At 42.1% G+C, this 22,302-nt stretch overlaps 1 protein-coding gene across 1 annotated transcript in view; it reads right to left on the reverse strand.

Moving 5' to 3' along the window:
• TSHZ2 (teashirt zinc finger homeobox 2) overlaps nucleotides 1–22,302 on the reverse strand; it is a 259,346-nt gene that overhangs the window by 69,638 nt on the left and 167,406 nt on the right. The gene's annotated exons all lie outside the window — the stretch shown is intronic.

A 22,302-nucleotide genomic window follows, 5' to 3' on the forward strand; every position in this document is an offset into this window, starting at 1 on the left:
AACAAATCTCCAATTTTTTCTTTTTTTAAAAAAGATTCAGACTTATCAAAATGTCTCCTTTCGATGTTTTCAAAATGAAAAATTTCTTGTTTTGGTTTGAAAGGACTTTGTTTGAAATTTTAGTTAAATTTATCCTAAAAAACCTAAACAAATGCCAAAATTAAAATGTTTTGAAATTATCCAAATAAAACATTTCATTGGACTCAATAAGATTTTCTTTTTGGATTACTGGTTTGTGAAAATATTCGAGATTTTGACTTTTCAGCCTGCTTTGGGATGGGATAATCTTTCAAAATCTAGGAAATTTTCATAGGCCAGGAAAACCATTTCTTGCCCAGTTCTAATAAATAACTGCAAAAATAGACTAGTAAGCACAGCCCACTGCTCATCAGCCCCATATAAAACAGTAGATGAAATTTAGCCAAGTGCAGAGTGTACTCACAAAGATTATGTGTCACTCAAGCCCTCAATGTAGGGCTTACCTGGGGCTTAAGTGCTTCCATAAGTTTTGTCTTCCGAACAGGGGTGAATTTCACCCCAGTGTGCACCCGTCAGCGCTCAAGAGCCATGCTATGGTAAATTGGTGAGTTCATCACAAAACCAATAATCGGACCTACAATGAGAAACCAGTGTGCACAGGCCGCTGCTTGGGAGCAGTACCAAAGCGTTGTGCATGAAAAAGAAAGACCTTCTACAAAGAGAGAGATTCCTGCTTCAAGCTTTTACACAACACTTAGCAAAGAAAACAGTATTTCATGAGTGAAAAAAGAAAAAAAAAGAGAGAGATGAAACCCTTGACGGTGTCCTTTTGAAGTTCTTAAAAATGTTGCTGACTGAAATTAAAATGCAAGAAAACAACGTAGTTACAATTAAAAAGCAGGTTTTTTTCAAATGTTTGTCTAACTGCAAAACTGTTTCTCTAATTAAGCAATTAAGACTCACCAAGGTAGGCATTATCATCGCATAAAGGTCATTTACAATGAAGAAAGGATGCAAAGCACTTTTCTGGGGGGGTGGGTGAGGGCTGATACGAATTATTCTTACTGCTGGTGAGTGCAGGTTTGAAATGAGCTGGGAATTGCTGGATGGCATAGCTGGATTTTCTTCTTTTACAAGCAAAGTCTAAGAATCCTAGGGCCCCATCCTGTGAGCCTCGTGCAAGCAAAATGCTCTTGCAGGAGTCAATGAGGATAATTTTCGATCTCACTCCACTGTAAATCAGAAGTAACTCCACTGAGGCTAATCTGAATTCTGCTCTCAGTGAAGCTTCTTTGGATTTACACTGGTGTAATTGAGAACAGAATTTGGCCAATGGAGTGGCCCCCATGCAATACTGCTGTAAGATCAGAATCAGAGCCACGGCGCAGGCTGCCTGTGTGATGAATGGGAGATTTGGCCCATATAGCTAGATTCTCCTCTTGCTTAACATTTTGATATTAGTGTAATACCAGTAGCTCAGGCGCTCTGGTATGGTCCAGTGGCACTTGGCACAGCATTGAGAGGAATGGCAAATATGTCTTTAAAATGCCTTTGTGCTTTCCTAATCCTGTAGCCACAGGGTTGCCCAAGGAACTGTTCCAGCAACTAAGGAATAAAACTAGAAACTCCCCATTCCATCCCAGAACACACCCGTTTCATTCTCACTTCTACATCTCAGTGCCACCCAGAGGTTCCACATACCTCAAATGAATACTCAAGAAGCCTACTCAACCGGCTTTGTGATCCCTTTGTTCAGCCATATCAAGGGCAAGAATTTGGCTCGTTGGAATCATTCCTGATGTATACTGGTGTACACAAGAGGAGAATTCAGATCTTAGAGAGGGATGCTCAGCACATCCGAGGAAGAGGCAGGATGAGGTGACTTTTACAGCTCCCTCATCTGAAATTCTACTTGCAGGGTCACTCTGCCTATGCCCTCTTTTCCAGACTCCAGGAGCTCCAAGGGAGTAGGAATGATGTAGAGAGGCCTGCAGCAGCTCCAGGTCACTTGGGGGTGTCTCACTGCACACTAAACCCAGGCTCTGATTCAGGTTTCAGCCCAATCCCCACTTCTGTCCACACACAAATCAATCTGACTCAGATCAGCAAGCACTCAGGACCTGGGTCCTAGAACTGTGCTGGGGGAGGGTGGATCAGAGCCTGACATCTGATGTGACTTGGGTCCAAGCTCTGTCATTTTGCAGTGTGGATGCAGCTCAAGTGCCAGACCCAAGCCAGAATGTCTGTGTAGTGCAGTATGGATGCATTAGCATGGCTGTGAGACCTGGTCCAGCAGCTGTTAGCCCAGGTTTACAATGCAGCATGGATGCTCAGATCCGGGCTTGGAAAGATAGGGTACGTCTATGCAGCAATTAAACACCCCCAGCTGGCCCGGGTCAGCTGAGTCAGGCTCACAGGGCTTTGGCTTGTAGATGTTTGGGCTCTGGGACCCCATTAGTGGAGAGTGTCCCACAGTCCGGGTTCCATCCTGAGCCTGAATGTCTACACAGCAGTTTTTAGCCCCACAGCCGGAGGTGGATTAAGATTTATTGAGGCCCTGGGCAAAAAGAACATTTAGACCCCCCACATCCCCCATGCCATGGGGCCTTGCCTCCTGCTCCTCCCCTTCCCCCAAGGCCCTGCGGCCTGGCTGGAAGCTGGAGTCTTGTGCGGAAGAGCTGCGCAGGGAGCCTGGGCTGCTGTGGGGAGCCCTGGACCCTGGGCGGTGCACCCTGGGGGGCAGGAGCACAGGCTGGGGGCTGCTCTTGGGCACCCCAGCACCTCTGTACAGGGCAGATGGAAGGTCCAGGGCTCCCCACAGGGGTCTGGTCTCCCTGGGTGGCTCTTTCCACAGTCTACAGTGACCACATGAACCATTTTGGCCAAGACAGTCCCCTTTTTAAGCCCTGCCCCGGACATCCTGACTTTTTTGGCAAACTGGTCATTTGTTCCATTTGCTCTTGCCAACTGATCATCAGCTGGCAAGAGCAAATGGGACGAATACCCAATTTTGCCAAAAAAGAGTGGTGGGGGGGGAGCGATGGAGCTCGGGCCAGTGGAGGGGGCAGGAAGAGGGGCTCAGGCCAGCTCCTCCACGAGCAGGGGCAGGGGGAATATGCTCACCCTACCATAGCTGGGCTCTGGCTTCCGGCCTGGCCAGAAAGCGGGGGCTTCAGAGGGAAGAGAAAGAGCAGGGCAGTGGGGCCCCAGGGTGAGGGGAAAGAGGAGCAGGGGACAGTGCCAGAGTTCCGGCGCTCCTGTGGGGGGCCCCCAAATTGACCAGGGCCTCTGGGCATGGGCCACATGGGCCCATGCGTTAATCTGCCACTGGCAACAGCCCGAGCTCTGTGAGCCCTAGTCAGCTAACCTGGGCCAACTGCATCTGTGCCGTGGGTTTTTTATTCCAGTGTAGACGTACCCAGGTCCCACAGACCTGGATTTACAATGCTGTATAGACATACCTTTGGTTTTTACTTTGCTCGGGGAAAGTCCTCAGCTGGTTTGAGCCACCTGATTTCTACCTGCTTCGCTCTGCTGGAGCAATGTGTGGCAGGTCGAATATGGTCAAAATTCTGGTCCTTAGCCTTCATAGTTAGCCCACCAGAATGCAGTATTACCACATATTTTCAAATCTAGCAGTAGGTATTACTATTCTGTGGGCACATTTAATTTAAAAGGAGCCATAGGCAGAGGCTGGAGGATTTGAACAGGTTTAAATAGGCCTGATGTGATAACTGATGTCCACTGAGGAACTTGGAAAGGGTGGCACAAAACATAAAAACAATTTCCACCTTTATTTTAAGTTCTTTTGACAGATGGGCATATTCTATGTTGTGCCACTTGTGGTTTGAATAATAAGATTGGGTCTTGCATAGCAGGAAGCAGAATTAAATTTGTTTCCATAAAGCAACACCATCAACTTAAAAAAAAAAAGACATTTCCATCAGAAATGTGGTGCCTACTATTGTCGATAGTAACCCCTGAGATCACTGTCACTGAAGGAGATTAGAGATAAACATGTACATCTCCCTTTTTCTCCGTTTGTTAACACCGCACATATGACAGCCCTTTGTCAGTTCACTGATTTGTTGATGGTGCATGTGCCTCCCCTCAGGTTCTGCAAGACAGTGTACCTGTGTACCAGTAACACCAGCAGTAAACCTGAAACTAAAATGGAAGGGGAGCAGCCAGCAAGCAGCAGGCTGGGGTATACAGAGATAAAGGGGAGGGGAATCCAATCATGTTTGGTGTTGCTCTCGGGTCTGCCAAAAATACTCTTTTGAACAGGGAACATGAGAGCAGGAAAACACTATAATAATTTTTAAAAGGCATTTTATTTTTAAGAGAAGCAGGAAAGGGAGCTCTATGAAAGCATCAGAAATGGAACTTGTGGAAGTGAGTCAATTTAAGAAAACTTCAACTTGGCAGTGTCCCTTAAATATACATTAGCCCATTTCCCCTGAAGCAGCTATATAAAGGCCTGGCTTTGAGACGCTGTTACAACACACATTGGCACTAGGATTTTTGCAGGAAGGGGGGAACAGGATTTTTGCAGGAAGGGGGGCAATTTACCAATGACCAGTTGATGCGTGATGAAGAATTTACAGTATTTGAAATGACCAGCTTCGTCCTATTATATGCAAGGCAGAATGGCGGTGGAAATGGGATTCTCCATTTTATCCGCTGCACCTTCATAAGGTAGTAGTAATTATAATACCAATATGGGTTTGCATGGAACAGTGCTAATGGTCAAACTAAGCCAAGTGCTGATTCTAAGCAATGATTTGTTTGTATTTTCTCTCCTTCCTCACTGGCCAAATCCAAACACAGGGACTTGTCCACGTGTTATTTCATGTCCCCTTGACCCTTGTTAATGTTTACAAATTGAGGAAATGGCTGATATCTGGCACACTAGTGGTTACTGCTTCATGTCAAAGAAAGTGACAGGTAAAAAGGAAAATCTGGACTTGGCACAGAACTTGATCCAGCACACATAAATTACCAATTAAGAAAAAAAAGTTAATAAAAATATTCTAATAGAGCTCAATCTGCCGCTGAGAACCAATTGCCAGTAATAATCTCTATGGTAACTGAACTCCCTCTGGTCTCCCTGTATGTTCAACTACTGGTGTATTTTTTTCCCCTTCCCCTTTTTCAGGGAAAGTTATCAACACTGATTTAACTATATTGATATTTTCATCTCCAAGTATAAAATGGGAAAGGTATTCATCTCGGCTATGCCACCTTCTAGAGCAGATTTTTCCTTCCTTAGATGACTTCTCCACAGAGGTGACTTTTTCTGAGGGTACCTAATAGAAGTTCTATTCAAATAAGACAGAGACGAGTGGGTTTTTCAAAATCTAGGGGTTAAAGAGTTCCCTGGCAATGAAGTAAACCAACAAAGGACCAGGAAAAAAAATCAAATAGAGATATAGCTTTCTGAAGCCACGTATCTCTCTGTTCTGTTGTGCATGGGGAGCTATGCTCTTCCTGCTTCTGTAATATCTGGCTGCAAGTTACTACATGTCTCCTCTTGCCCATCTGTACTTGTGTAATCTCAGCTATGTTTTGCCTTGCTATCCTATGTGCATGCACATGGATGTTTCCCCAGCTATTACTCTTCTCTCCTGACTTCTCTTTCTGTCCTCACCTGCACTTTGATTATGGAACCCAAAAGGGGGCACTGCCTTCCCAGACACAATTATGCAGGAGATGTTTGCAGGACTAAATCAACAGACAAAAAATGTTTAAGAGGAGAAAATTCTAACATACATATTTTGGGGTAAGGACACTGTCTTCCTATGTGCAAATATAGCACCTAGTGTACTCTGCACATTATTTTAATACAAATAAACAACACTGACAATATTATTATTATCATGACCCTAGGCTTTTGATTCTGGCCTTTCCTGTCTCTTTATTTTAGCAAAAGTTCCAAAACAAAAACCTTGGCACCAGATGTAATCTACTAGCTAAATACACTGTTTCCTCTTCTATGGACTACCCTCTATGGCTGGATCACATAGAGCAGGGGTTCTCAAACTGGGAGTTGGGACCCCTCAGGGGGTCGCGAGGTTATTACATGGGGGGTCGTAAGCTGTCAACCTCCACCCCAAATCCCGCTTTGCCTCCAGCATTTATAATGGTGTTAAATATATCAAAAAGTATTTTTAATTTATAAGAGGGGTCACACTCAGAGACTTGTTATGTGAAAGGGATAACCAGTAAAAAAGTTTGAGAGCCACTGACATAGAGAATAAAAGCCTGTTACTGCTACCAGCTAACGAAATTTCTAATTTAGCTAAAGTATCCAAGGGTCATAGGAGTTCGAATCTCCCTACTGGCCAACACTTTTATAATGATCCCACCCAAAGTCAGCAGTGCTGATAGAACCCAAGACCTTCAGGATGGATCTTTACCTGGGGACAGAGGACTGTACTTTGGAGCTGAAGGACCCAGATACAATTCCCACTGATGATCCATGCTGGGATCAAAGTCAGACCCCAACTTTGCCACTGGCATTTATATAATAGGCCAAATAAAAGCCCTGGATCTAAACACCCGAACTTTGTGTAGTAGGATTCAGATCTAGGTCTGAATTTCTCAGCTGGGGACTCTCTCTCCTCTATTTGCCTTCTGTACATCTAGTAGCATGTGAGCAGCAAATCTGCCAAGTGTTATACATGAATAAAATGGATAATTATAAAATTAAAATATATAACATACTTCCAAACAGGATAAGAGGATTAAAGAGTGTAAACAAAACTGGGTTTGATGAACAGATTGATATATTTATTCATTAAATGTAATAACATAAACAAGATTATTAACTGACAGTAAACAATAAAATAAAATAAATGCTTTACTTTGCAGACCTTACTTAGGAAAAAATCCATTCCAATTTGAGATGGAATGTTTTATTTGCAACCATAGGGTCAAAGAAAACCAGTCAAGGGATGACATTTTGCACTAAATATATACAACTGACTTACAGTGCTAAGCTTCCCTGCAGAACAAAATTTACTGAGCACTTTAATGAGATCCTGGACCTTAAAAGTTTTCAGATACATAATGTAGGAACTTTAAGGACTCTAACTCTCTTGAACTATTGATAAATTGAGAGCTCCTTAAACAGATTCTTTAGTTTGATATGTTCTTCTTTAAAAGCCCCCTGTTTACATTGTGGTAAGGAGTATGCTAGGTCTGTAGGTCAGCAGAAATGGACAGTGCATCAGACCAGTGGATGGCTGAGCTGGGTGAGTTAAGACTGAAAGGACTCACACGCACACCACATGTAGGTGGTGTGAAGCTGTTCAGAGAAGAATAGAGAACCCATACAAAACTGCTGCCCACTCCACTCCAAAACTTCAACTTGACAGTGTCCCTTAAATATACATTATCGCATTTCCTCTGAAGCAGCTATATAAAGGCCTGGCTTTGAAACGCTGTTACAACACACATTGGCACTAGGATTTTTGCAGGAAGGGGGGGAACTGTAATGTGAAATTTACCAATGACCAGTTTATGCGTGATGAAGAATTTACAGCATTTGAAATGACCAGCTTTGTCCTATTATATGCAAGGCAGAATGGCGGTGGAAATGGGATTCTCCATTTTATCCACTGCACCTTCATAAGGTAGTAGTAATTATAATACCAATAAGGGTTTGCATGGAACAGTGCTAATGATCAAAAACTAAGCCAAGTGCTGATTCTAAGCAATGATTTGTTTGTATTTTCTCTCCTTCCTCACTGGCCAAATCCAAACACAGCAACTTAAAAAAAACCCCTTAAAAACATGGGTCTGTATTTTGTGAATCTGGAGACACTCCCTTAACTTCTGTGGAGATTTATACCAGGTTGATACCAGCAGAATTGAGATCAGAATCTGTCCCTTTGTTAACAAGCCTGTTTGGCAACACTCAAGTAATTGGCGAATTAAAGCAAGAATCTTTATCAGTAAAGAATTTGTACAATAGCATATTGTAGGTGGGAAAGAAAATTTGGGACAGAAAGAGTGGAGTATGATTCTCTACTGTATTATGCAGGCATCTGTGCCAAGGAAGTGTAAAATGGGACTATTAAAATCCGGTAGCATTTTACCCCCATTTTGCACAGAAGTGCATGTCTATGTAAAAGTGCCAGGCAGAGGAGAACCAGGCCCTAGAAGGCTGACACAGCATGGAGAATCTATAGAAGAAAGAGCACGGATGCTGGAAACTGTAAAACGGGGACTCACCTTAAATCTGTGAACTGCAGTGAACTGTGAATTATTATATTAAACGCGACATTATAAAATTCCTCATTAATTCTTTGGCTTTCACCACCACATACAGAATGACTTGAAGTGCTGAGAAAATGCTTACTGTGCCATGACAAAGGCCAATGGCTGCCTCTTTACTGAGTCTGATACATATGGTGAAAACATATTGACTAATTACTTGCCATTTTCAAAAACTGAAAACACTCCAAAAATGAGGCGAAAGACAGATAAGAAGAACAACAGCTAAAGAACAGGAGGATGAAGAAGAATAGCATAGCCCTGTCTCTGCTAACCCCACCGCTGCTCATTTCCTTTGATAGAACAATACTTAACAATAACAGAGAATTGCATAGCTTCAAACTCCTTTATGAAAATGAATCAAATTAATTGGCTAATAAATATATCTGTCCTAAATGGAAATGGATTCAAGTAGCATGGACACAAGTACAGATCCAAAACTCTCCAAATTGCTAGAGTGTTCAGATCAAGGGTTTGGATTTGGACATGTTTAACCACGAGGAGCTTGATTCTTCATTGCCTCTCAACTGGTGTAGTAATTTGCCAGGTGCGAAGCAACAGAGAATCAAGCCCCCAGGAAAAGAAAAAAGAAATTAAGCATATACAATCAACAAGTCTGGAAATGAACAGTGAAAGGATCCAGACTAATTGCTCACTCAACTGCCTATTCAATTTACAGCCCTCACAGAGTGCCCTACCCCCAGTCTTCCTGCCTAACCAAATCCCCTGCATCCCCTACAATGCCACTTGGACTTCTGCACCTCCTCATCATCCCCTGCTAGTCTTCTGACCCTCTCCTCTCCATTCGCCATCCTCCTACTTCTTCTAGAATCTCTTCTCCCCAAGCACAGCTCCAAACCATTCACTCCCCTCTCCATGTCCCTCTCGGTATTAAGGAATGTTGTCTTCAGTGAGGCACTTAGTACCCACAATTTCTAAGGCACTTTGTCCCAGACCCTCAAAGGTACTTAGGAGCCTAATTCCTATTGAATTCAATAGGAGTTAGGTACCTATATGCCTTTGAGGATCTGGCCCCTCATGCCTGGCAGAATTAAGATCTAATATTTGTTTATCTGAGTTCTGTTCCATTTTTGCAGGTAGAATTACTAGTGTCAAGGAGTCAATCAAATATTTCAAAAATTCTTGACACTGTAAACAATTCAGGTTCATTTCATTAAATTACATTCAAGTCTCCTGACTAGAGAAGAAGTGAATGAAATCCTGGATTAGAAATGTTATCAAAAGAAAGCAGAAACACTTTTTTCCCCCAGAGGGACAAATAACTGAGTTTTGTGGGACATGTGAGGGAGCTATCTACAAGCTGTAAAACCTGTCATCAAAATGCTTTGATAATAAATCACAAAGTTTTTCTGATTTGATGATAGCTCCAAGCAGTAATGAATTCTTAGCTTTGGTCCACTTCCGTCAAATAATGTCATGACCAATTAATAACCTTAAGGTGCTTTCAGATTACTCATGAAGAACTTCACTTGACTAAATCTTTTTTTTAAAAAAAGATTTTAGATTTAAAATTGGACAAGGAAGAGGAGTTTTGGAGGACGCAAAAATAGAACACTTGAGTCTGCAAGGAGATGATGATCTCCAGTTAGAACACTATCGTTGTGTCTACACTTAAAATGCTACAGCTGCACCACGGTAGCATTTAATTGCAGACTCTTACTACAGTGATGGAAGGGGTTCTCCTGTCGCTGTGTGTAATCCACCTCCCAGAATTCTTCTATCGACTTAGCACTGTCTATAATGGGTGTTTGGTTGGCTTAACGACATCTCCCAGAGGTGTGGATTTTTCAGACCTCTGAGAGATGTAGCTATGCCAATGTAACTTTTCAGTGTAGACCCGCCTGAGGTGTAGATCTTGGATAGACTTAGGAAACTCTGACAGGTTTCAGAGTAACAGCCGTGTTAGTCGGTATTCGCAAAAAGAAAAGGAGTACTTGTGGCACCTTAGAGACTAACCAATTTATTTGAGCATGAGCTTTCGTGAGCTACAGCTCACTTCATTGGATGCATACTGTGGAAACTGCAGAAGACATATACACAGAGACCATGAAAGAATACCTCCTCCCACCCCACTCTCCTGCTGGTAATAGCTTATCTAAAGTGATCACTCTTCTTACAATGTGTATGATAATCAAGTTGGGCCATTTCCAGCACAAATCCAGGTTTTCTCACCCTCCACCCCCCCACCCCAACTCACTCTTCTGCTGGTAACAGCCCATCCAAAGTGACCACTCTCTTTACAATGTGTATGATAATCAAGGTGGGCCATTTCCAGCACAAATCCAGGTTTTCTCACCCCCCCCCCTTTTTTCCAAAAACCACACACACAAACTCACTCTCCTGCTGGTAATAGCTTTTCCAAAGTGACCACTCTCCCTACAATGTGCATGATAATCAAGGTGGGCCATTTCCAGCACAAATCCAGGTTTTCTCACCCCCCCATCCCCATATACACACAAACTCACTCTCCTGCTGGTAATAGTTCATCCAAAGTGACCACTCTCCCTACAATGTGTATGATAATCAAGGTGGGCCATTTCCAGCACAAATCCAGGTTTTCTCACCCCCCCCCCCACCCAAAACCACACACACACAACTCACTCTCCTGCTGGTAATAGCTTATCCAAAGTGACCACTCTCCCTACAATGTGCATGATAATCAAGGTGGGCCATTTCCAGCACAAATCCAGGTTTTCTAACCCCCGCCCCACACACAAACTCACTCTCCTGCTGGTAATAGCTCATCCAAACTGACCACTCTCCTTACAATGTGTATGATAATCAAGGTGGGCCATTTCTAGCATAAATCTAAGTTTAACCTGGGAGGTAGGAAAAAACAAGGGGAAATAGGCTACCTTGCATAATGACTTAGCCACTCCCAGTCTCTATTTAAGCCTAAATTAATAGTATCCAATTTGCAAATGAATTCCAATTCAGCAGTTTCTTGCTGGAGTCTGGATTTGAAGTTTTTTTGTTTTAAGATAGCGACCTTCATGTCTGTAATTGCGTGACCAGAGAGATTGAAGTGTTCTCCGACTGGTTTATGAATGTTATAATTCTTGACATCTGATTTGTGTCCATTTATTCTTTTACGTAGAGACTGTCCAGTTTGACTCCTCATGCTGAAAGAGGAAGCTTGGGAGTAGGAACAGAAAACAGAGACAAATGAAATTCCCTCACAAAAAGGATTAGAGGATTGAGGTATAAAAGAGAGAATAGACTCAGGCCTGGTCTACATTTAAAATTTAGGTTGACATTGCTGCAGGATTTAAGTGACCTCCAGAGCATAGCTCAGCCTGAACGACATAGCTATGCTGACCTAACCCCCCAGTGTAGATGCAGCTGGTTCTACAAAAGAATGCTTACATGGACTTAGCTACCATTACTCAGGGAGGTGGATTCCTTCAGCAATGGAGAAATCCTTTCTGTCACTGTAGGCTGCATCTACAATACAGGATTATGTTGGCAGAACAATGGCACTATAGCTATTCCAATATAGTCCCCATAGTGTAGACATGCCCTCACCTTAAAAAGTCTCTTGGAAACTCTTGATCCATCACAATTTTTGCAGGTTTTGGAATCCAGATAGAGTGTTTTCTCAGACACCTTTCCCTGTTAGGTATGTTGTAAATGGCTATTTGTTCTGGGAATATTTTAAGGAAGCTATTCCAATTGAAAATCAGAATTAAGAGAATTTGGAAGATTATTCAATTAAGGCTCATTTGTTTATCATTTCCTAGCAAACCTCTTAATTGAACAGTAAGTATTTATCTTAGTCTTATAAAGCTAAACAAATGTAAAAAAAAAAAAAAATCGATGTTAGGGTAAATTCAGCCTGTCAGAAAAGAATAGCTATCGGATAGTAAATCAAGATATTTAGAAGTCAAGTTCCTAGTATTGAGAACATAAGGTCTCATTAAAGCTTATGGGTACCAGGTACACAATTACTGCTCTTAGAGTTGCAGAATTGTGCACCTTGTGCTAATGTTCCCAAAATGTTAAGGTTACAGGAAACCCACTGACATTTTTTTGTTTGTTTTTTAAGCTACAAAGACTATTTTTAAAAAAAAATAATTAGTAATTATTCTCTGTTGATCTCCTTTACTGCCTTCGGAGAAAGATATCAGAAACACCATGAACACAGAAATGGATTCACTTCAGGTGTCCTTGGTAAAATGCCTAAAGCTAAGCAGAAGCAAGACATTATTGGATTAAGGAAAAATGATTGACCAAAAGTCTGATTTACCATTTTTCAAAAATTCCAACAGATTCTACAGCCCTTTCCTCTGTCATTTATAACTGTTGAGACTCCAAGATAAATCTCAAGACATGTATCTGTTACTGGAAGAACATAAGCATTTGCTTGTTTTTTTATAAGTTTTTGCCCAGATCTAATCCCTCGTAGGACACAGTGGAAAGTTTGTGGAATACAAAATAAAACTGGATGGATAGCTAAACATTGCCACAGCCAGGTAATTATTTATGTATGCATGAACATGTAGACACACACACACACACACAAACTAAGAGTTATTTATAAGCCTTTTCATTATATGACAACAGTTTTTGTACTCTTTAAGTCTTTAAGATATATTATCTCTATAACAGACCTGTGAAAAGTCCAACTTTTTCATTCATAATCTAAAAATAAATCACTTTAAGGGGTTGATCTTAAATCGACTGAAGTCAGTGGAAAGACACCCATCAACTTTAGTGGGCTTTGGATCAGTCCCTAAATTATTACAGCATGTTTAAAATCTTTGTTCCAATCATCACCTTTGAAACGAAAACATTATTGGGATTTTTTTTTAAAGGTTGATGAATTTAAATTTAAAACACCAAGGAAGGAAGTGTTGTATGGTCTGTCGAGCACTGGCCCTGAATCTAGGACTCTGAGAGTGATATGCTAGTCTGAGGGCAGGGGTTCCCAACCTTTTCTTTCTGAGGCCGTCCCAACTTGCTATAAAAACTCTATGGCCCAGCTGTGCCGCAACAGCTGTTTATCTACATATAAAAGCCAGGGCCAGCGTTAGTGGGTAGCATGCAGGGCAACTGCCCGGGGCCCTGTGAAGCTAAGTTGCTCAGGCTTTGGCTTCAGCCCTGAGTAGCGGCAGGGCCCTGGTCTGCAATCCCACATGGCGGGACTTCGGCTTTCTGCCCTGGGCCCTAGAAAGTCTAATGCCAGCCCTGCTTGGCGGACCCTCTGAAACCTACTATTGGGCCCCGGACCCCTGGTTGAGAACCACCGCCTTAGTGAAATCAGTGGAAAGACTCCCACTGACCAGAATGGGGCCAAGATTTCACCCTGAGTTCTATCCCTGGCTCTGCTACTGACTTGCTGTAGAAGCCAGCGGAAACTAGCATAACTTTGCCACATTTTGCACATCTTAAAATGGCTTTAAAACAACTTAACTATGCCACAAAGGTGGGGAGAGGCTTGAGTCAAACGTTTGCTTAAAAGTGCATTGAGATCCTTAGATACAAAGGTCCTCTTAAGTGTAAAGGATTATTGGGGCTGACCTTGTCCCGTTTCCATTGAAGTCAATTTCAAAACTCCCATCGACTTCTAATTCTTAAAGGTTGAAGGAATTCTTAAGGGCCCAGTTCCACAACGTATGGTATGTGAACAATTCCTATTGTATTCAACCAAGTGCAGTGAGAGTGGAAAGCAGGTGTCACTTCTTAGGACAGGACCTCATCCATAATGGGAATTCCAGTTACTATTTTTTCAACTGGTTTTCACTGGTTCCAGTTGGCAGCTACATTTTGAATCACAGAACTGGGTTTATTTAATTTTTTGGTCCAACGGTTCCTAGGACAACTGATCTTCCAGAAAAAAAAACATCAGGGACCAGCTGAAAAACTGTAATAGGGTTTAGTGGAATTGTCACTATAAAGCAATTGTCACTAACACAACGCATGAAGACAGTCGGTTTACAATGGGTTACCAGCAGCATTTTTTTAATGGTTTTGTGCCTTCAGTCACTTTTTTGCTCTCTCCAATGAAACAAATTCTTTATTGCCCTGGAAGATTACTGGGAGCATGTGAGAACGGTACAGTGAATACACACTGCTGTTCAATGGTGGTTAATATGGTTAGACATTCAAACGGGAAGTTCCTTCAGAAATTCAGTTCCCTCCCAGAGCAAGTAACACTTAAAACAAAATCTCAAGTTACATTATTTGTGTACTAGATAGGTAAACCTGCTAAATGAAGCCAGCTTACAAGTGTTTGCTGTGTCTGAGTTCAGCCTTGTACAATGGGCTGGGAATGCCTGAGATCATTTCCTTTCTTGCCTTTCATATCACTGAACTGAAACCATCACTCCTGTCAAAAGCAAGGACTGCAGATGAAAGGCCAGTGCATTAAGACAGCACATAATTGTCAGTCTCCGAGTTTCTGACATTAATCGTTTTACTTAAAGAAGACAGTGGAGTGCTTTTCTATTTTTCCCCAATTGCCAACACACATGAGTTAGTCTGGATAAAATTAAAAATTAAAAAATAATCATAATAATGATTAAAGGTTTTTGCTAATTAAAAGAAATGTGTTTTCCTATTTTTTGGCAATTTGATAACACAAAACACTTACTTGGGGGCCACAGGGGGAAACAAACTGAGACGGATAAAAAATGTTTTGTGTTCATCGAAGCAAGACTATGTTAATGCACATTATCCCATTAATGCACATCAACATCGGGAATAAGCGCGCCAATGCAAGCAAGAAGCATACACTTATCATCATTTGATAACATGTTTAATGACAGATTGACGGTTGATTTGCAAATGTGAACTGGCATCAATGTTGCTAACTTCAGCTTCTGCCGCCTCCTCTGCTATGCCAGCATATTTATGTGCATAATTTGATTTCTCAGCCACACTGTTAGTACATTTTTAATATTAACTATGCAAGAACAGACAGCCGAACTTAAGTTGCACTGATGGTTTGAGTTCATTAGATTGAAAAAGATGGGCAATGATGACAAAGATGAAGATGGCAGCGGAACATCAAAGAGGCAACACTTAACAAACACACTCCATTTTGAACAAACTGAACGAACACATTTCATGTTGTCGGCTGCAGCAGAGCCCTTATGTACAACAGTAAGAAAAAAAATACATTTCTGCCCTGGGCATACTGACAGCAACTCTACAAGAAGCTTAGCAGGCTCTTGGACACACAGTTGTAAAATATTTCACTCATCTATTGCAGGTATAGGGCTTGATTCACAGCAGCGAATCTCACTGTAACTCAGCTGACTTCAATGGAGTTACTCCCAATTTACACCAACATAAGTGAGCGCTCCAACATGCTCCTACTTTCCTTCCCCTAGTTTTCTTTTCACAGCCTTCTTTATGACATATAATAAAAAGGATTTTGCTGAGAGCTCAGCTCTTGCATGCATGATGCACAATTCAGAACAGGGCTCAAGGGACTGATCCTGCAAGGTGCTAAATGCAACTCCCACTGAAGTCAGGGAGAGATGACGGTGCTTAGCACCATGCAGAATTGGAACCACAGTGATTTTCTCCATTTCAGTGCTACTGGGCAATTTTAATTTTGCTCTGAAAGGAACTTGAACCAATGAGGGGAGGGGAGAATATTTCATAGGTCTGGGCATATATATACTGCATCTAGTATTAATTTGCTTGTTGTGCTACAATATATAATACATTTGAGGCAGTAACTTTATGGTGTAAGTTGTAATTTTAAATTTTATGATACAAACTGACCATCTGCAGGAATCCGACCATATAACCTACTCATTCTGTGCAGACTGTAAAGTTAATACTTTTGAATCACATTGCAACTATGATTTAGACACACAATTAGATAGACCAGGTCCTCAACAATTCTCTGCTGCCTGGTTTGCTGCTGAGTTGTCTAATAAACATATAGTATATAGGTCCTGATTCAACAAAACATTTGGGCACATTCTTAAGTCTGTCCCTAATCAGCAAAGCAGCTATTATTATTATTACTAGGAGCTCTAGTTATGATACTGGACCCCATTTGCTAAGCACTGTACAAACACAGAACAAAAAGATGGTCCCTAAGCACATCAGTGATACTTCAGCATATGCTTAAGTGCTTTGCTGAATAGGCATGGACTGCTGAATTGGGGCCATGCGTTCTTAGGAGGCTTGCGGGGGACTAAGAAATTATCAGACGGTTTCCATGTTGGGCAGCAGACCACTCAGAAGTAAACTATCTGTTCATCAGTACTGAAGCCCTGCATATCAGCAACTCCTTTCATCTGAGGATCTCACAGCACTATAATATACACTGATTCTCAACACCCTTGCAAGCTGTAGTAGGTGAGTGTTGCACTCGTTGTCCAGAAAGGTAAACTGAGGACCAGAGCAGTTAAGTGAGTTATCTATGGCCACACTGCAAGTCAGCAGCCAAGACAGGCGCAAACCCCAGAAGCACTGATACCTTGTCCCCTGCACTAACCATTAGAAATGTTGCCTCCCACTAGAATGCTTTTTCTTTCGCTCGCTCAGAAGAATGTAGTCATTACCTTCTGTTACCTAAAAATACCTTAATCTAAATCAAATCTCTTCAAGGAGGCCCATGCTCCTTAAGAAGAAGCGTACACCAGAAAGAGAACTAATCCTAATTAGTGGTGGAAACAATTGCCATTAGTATTTTGTTAAGCATCACAGTATGATTGGCACTGTAATAGGCACACAGATGACATCATAGTTTGAGGAGACTCTAAACAATGGACAACACGGAACATACTAGGAGACCCCCAGGAACTCATAATGAAATACTGTGACTGAAGTAAATAGCTCTTTCTAGCTACTATTAAAATTGAATTAGCATCCAGAGACCCTAGTCAGTATCAAGAAAAGGAGTACTTGTGGCACCTTAGAGACTAACCAATTTATTAGAGCATAAGCTTTCGTGAGCTACAGCTCACTTCATCAGATGCATATTGTGGAAACTGCAGCGAGTCTGCTGCAGTTTCCACGATATGCATCTGATGAAGTGAGCTGTAGCTCACGAAAGCTTATGCTCTAATAAATTGGTTAGTCTCTAAGGTGCCACAAGTACTCCTTTTCTTTTTGCGAATACAGACTAACACGGCTGTTACTCTGAAACTAGTCAGTATCAGGGTCCCATTGTGGTAGCTGCTGTACAAATATTCAGTAAGAGGCAGTTCCTACCCTGAGGAGTTCTTCTCCGCACCCCACTACATACACACTTCTTATGCAGAGTCATTAGCCTCACCATGTAGGCTTTAATAGTATCCCAACAACTTCTGAAAGCCCCTGGATCTGTGACCGCCTTTTACTGCTGTTATTTTTCTCAAGTAAAGGTAGTAGGGATGGAATTAACCTCTGTGCTGGTATAGAGCTTTGAGGTGGCCTGTGCTTTTCTTCTGCACCCACCTGTACTGAGGCCAGTCACTATTTGGCTCTATGTTACAGGGTGTTACAAGAAGGCAGTCTCTAGAACCCCTGTTTTCAGGGTGCTAGAACCCTGCGTGAGGTTGCAGAATAATTTCTGCTGACTCACAGTGGTAGGTGGCTCTTGTTAACTCGAATCAGGATACAAGAAACACTGAAACCTTTCTCTAGGCACAGAATTAGAAGCTGGGATAGACAGATCCTGCAGAGAGAAATGCAAGGAACAATCTAAACTCAGCAGGAAGATTAGGTTTAGGTTATAGTTAATGGTTATTTAAACTTATGTAGTGTAGTCAGCAATCCATTCCACAGTCTGGTTCAGGCTTGTACAGAAGAAGCTGTATTCCTCAGTCTGTGAGCTAGAGGGCCAGAGAGCTCTGTGGTCAGCCCTTCTCCAGCGGCCTCAATAATTGTGCTTACTACATTCTAGTCCTGCCTCTTCTCTATCTCAAAATAAACTGTAGTTAGCAAAAAAGGCAAATCCCAGGTACATGTAAATTCTCGCCACTAATCTGGTGCGTGTGCATATGAATGTGTTTTAAGAGTGGGCGGGGATGCTGTTTATTCACACCTGTTGAAGGAAGCAAAGGGTGGGGACAGCACTTGGGACTCTAAGTGTGCACTGCAATTAAAACCACGTTCCTGGCCCATGCCAGCTGACTCAGGCTAAGGGGCCCAGGCTAAGAGGCTATGTAATTGCAGTGTAGACGTCCAGGCTCAGGCTGCAGCCTGAGCTCTGCGACGCTCCTACCTCGTGGGTTCCTAGAGCCCAAGACTGAATGTCTACACTGCAGTTAAACAGCCCATTAGCAAGAGCTCCTTAGCCCGAATCAGCTGGCACAGGCCAGCCACAGGTTTTTAATTGCAGCATAGCCATATCCCAAGAGGCAAAAGAGAAGCTTTGCTGTTTCCAGCCTCAGAATCTCTTACACGTTGTCCACAATCCTTTAGCAACACAGAAGGCCCACTGTGTGGCATTGCAGGGTGTGAAATAGCCTCCTAACATGGCATTGACTCAGCTCTGATTGCACCTCTGTGTCTACTTGTAATGCTGACCCTGGCACCTAATTGTAGTGGACTCCAGAAAGCTTGAGTAGTCTGCGTAATCATTAGTTTACACCCTTCTTCAGTCACAATTATCTCCGCCACTGTGGCTGCCTTCACTGTCCCCCTCCCGTACATTTACATATGTTACATTCTTCCACTCTGTTACTGCATAGCTGCAGACACCACTTTGTTTGGTGTGATTTAGAGGCAGTAGCGAATGTTCAGTTATAATTCCCCATTTTAGACATGAAAAATAGTCTGTAATGCTCAACATAAGAGCCTCTGAACAAAGATATATAATTTAAAAATTAACATGAGGACAGAGGAGACATGGGATTTTGAACTAGGGACTCTTATTCAAAGGTTAAAACTCTACAAGGTGAGCCAAAAGAATTCCTTGAGTTATTAAGTAAATGCCTCTACTATATTTCCCAGTTCATTAGCTGTTATAGCCTCTTCCAGTTCAGCTGTGGTCATCCCCAGCATGCTCAAAGGGCACATGCACATGGCACTGTGTTTACACATTGCTTTTTACTAATGTTAGGAATATCTTTGAATGCTTGACAGAGGCATCTCCACTATAAACAGTGCAGTCTGAAATCAAATATGTATAGACAAGACTATGGGTCAAAGAAACTGGGGCTGTTTAGAATTAAAGGTCAAAGTTGAGAGACCTAGGGAAAGTCTCTTGGGAAATTATGCGATTGGTCCATAACACATCCTTTTATAACAAAGAAAATAATAATGATAATGCTTTGCATTTGCATTTGGCCTTTCATCTCAAAGCATCTTACAAATATACATGAGTTATGGATCAGTTCTGCAACACCTTACTCGCATGAGTAGTCCTGTTGACCTAGAGGGCCAACTCACATGAGTAAGTGTTTGCAGGATCAAGCACTGAAGTGTCACAAAACCTGTGAGACAGGTGATTAATCTCCATTTAATGGGGAAATGAAGGCACAAAGAAGTTAAGTCCCAATATCACAAGATGAGACAGTGATGGAGCTGGGAAAATAATCCGGATCTTCTGACTCTCCGTCCTGTATTTTAGTGACAAGACTGTTCCTCCTATATTACTCTAATGCCTTTAGATTTATAGAGCCTGATGGTTGTTGAGATTCCTAAGTGCTGAGCTGTAATGTAGAAAACCACATAGGGAGACTATAGAGTGAGAGGCGGAGGAGAGGAAGAAGAGGGCGCATAACTTTTTGGGAGGTGATATTTCTTTTATTTTCATTCTTTTGTTCACAGTAGTTGGATCTAACCCATGACTTAGGTGTCTATTGCTGCACTCTACTTAACCCGGGTTCACTCTGGCACCAAGTAGTTATGTTTATGGATTGCAAATTTATTGACATTAGACATCTGCATCAGCTTTCACCTGATCAACAGGAGCCTCTGCCACCAAAGGGAATAATTATGGAAGATTTCAACAGCCATGGGAATGCCAAAAAGGTCATTAAATCATATTGGAAAAACAATGTGTTCATTCATTTAGTCTTGCCAGTAAATCTTCTGGTTGAGGTCTGGACCACCTAGTGGCAATGCTCAAAGAGAGGGGGGACAGAGAGAATCAGGGAGTGGAATTAAATTAAAATGGAATAACACGAAGCCTAGCACAGTGAAATCTTTAATTTGCTACTCTGAGAATCCAGAATAAGCAAAAAAAAAAAAAACCCTGGTGCTTCGACTTTATCTAAATTAAATCCCCCCTGGTACTAAGGGCTTGATTCAATAATCCTGAGTAATGTGTGCACCCCACATTATTCTGTACAATTTGTATGTGGGAGGTAAGAGATACAGAAAGCATGTGGCAGAAGGAAAACAAATTACTGGTTGTGCTTTTACATACAGTTTGGCTATGCTTATTAATCCTGTTGATATTTTTTCAGACTTGAAATATAGATGTAGAAACTTTCACCCTTAATCCCCTTGGAAAATCTGAACGTTTAAGTTTTGATTTATAAAATGAGGCCATCCTCATAGTTCATGGGAGCATATGTGATGTTTAAAAATAATACAGGTTTCCTGGACTGTTTAAAACACTTCTACCCTATGAAATAAACTACATACTTTCCCCACAATCCTCTCCCTGAAGCAAAAGCCTGAGAAAAGAGTCAGGTCTTGCACCATAAACTGACAGTCAACAGAAGAGGGCTCCAGATGACTAGTAGGGGAAATGAATTGTAGGCCCACTGCTGCCAGCCTAGATATTCAAGCATAGGAGCTTGATTGACCAGTGGCTTGTGTAACACCGACAGACCCCGGTCGTCGGCGGGTGGGATCGAATCTGGGACCTCTGGAGTTTAGTACATGAGCCTCTATCGCATGAGCTAAAACTCTCTCTCTCTCTCTCTCTCTCCCTCTCCCCCCAGCCCCTCAGTGCCACTCGATGGGACAGAATACCACACCCAGGAGGTGTGTGGGTTACACTTGCACCTTGTATCGTCATGTATCCTTGGGCAAAGTGAGGGTAACGTAGGTGTAGAACATTACCATTTTGCTATTGTAGAGTTTATCATTCATTTTACATAGGTGTAAATTATTATACAAGGTGCAAGGAAGAAACAGACCCTAACACTATCATATCCCAGCAGGACTCTACTCTTGTGGTCTCCCTTAGGGCTTGATCCAATGCCCACTAAAGCCACTGGCAGTGTTCCTAACAGGCTCAGAGGAAGAAAGTTGGTAGCCACCAGTTCTCAACCCACATGGAAATGTATAGTTCAATGTCAGTCCCCAGAAATTAAGAGAATTGGTATAATTTATTCCCAGGGGCTGATTTTGCCAAGCAGACAGGAAGAATTGCACAGGGGAGATAGCAGAGACTGGCATGTGGAAAACTTCTTCTAAGCATTGGCTTGAAGCATGAGATGGAGGTATGCATCAGAGATAAATACTCCACTACCAGTAACTATTAGGTCACCTGTGTGACTAAGCAATTTTAAGCAACCTGCTTGAGTTGTGATACAAACAGCTGGTAATTTTGTGAGCATTCATGAACTAGGACAGAGTGAAATTTTGCTATTTCCAGCTGCATACAGATTTTCATAGTGAAACAGCTGAATCTGCACTAGCCGAGTGCACTTGGGCAATGTTCACTAAACTGAGCCCATCAGAGAATTTTCACCATTTTCTTTTGTCTTCGGTGTGAAAGAAAAGGGTGCAAAAAGCATCAGGAAATGAAACAATAGCTTCCACCTACACAAAATGTGCCTTTTGGGTTTACAAAAAGCATGAGGCAGAACCAATAAGGAACAAACCATCTCATCTGTGTGCAATACAACTTATAGCTGTGCCTCCTCTGAATAACCGGAAGGTGCTATTCCAGAGTTCCCTGGGTTTCCTCTGAATGCCTGATTGGGTACTCCACTATGTACACCTGGGAGAAGTCTAAACAGAGCAGAAATTCCCTTGTGGGATTTCATCACCCTCTCACTACTCACGAGCAAACTCCTAGATAATATTTACTTCCATGGTAAGCAGAGGACAGTGTTACAAAGAATACTTAGCACTGGAGCGTTTGAAAACTTTCACTTTCTTCTATATCTT

The sequence above is a fragment of the Lepidochelys kempii genome, chromosome 13 (genome assembly GCF_965140285.1).
Source record: "Lepidochelys kempii isolate rLepKem1 chromosome 13, rLepKem1.hap1, whole genome shotgun sequence".
NCBI classification, from domain to species: domain Eukaryota; kingdom Metazoa; phylum Chordata; order Testudines; family Cheloniidae; genus Lepidochelys; species Lepidochelys kempii.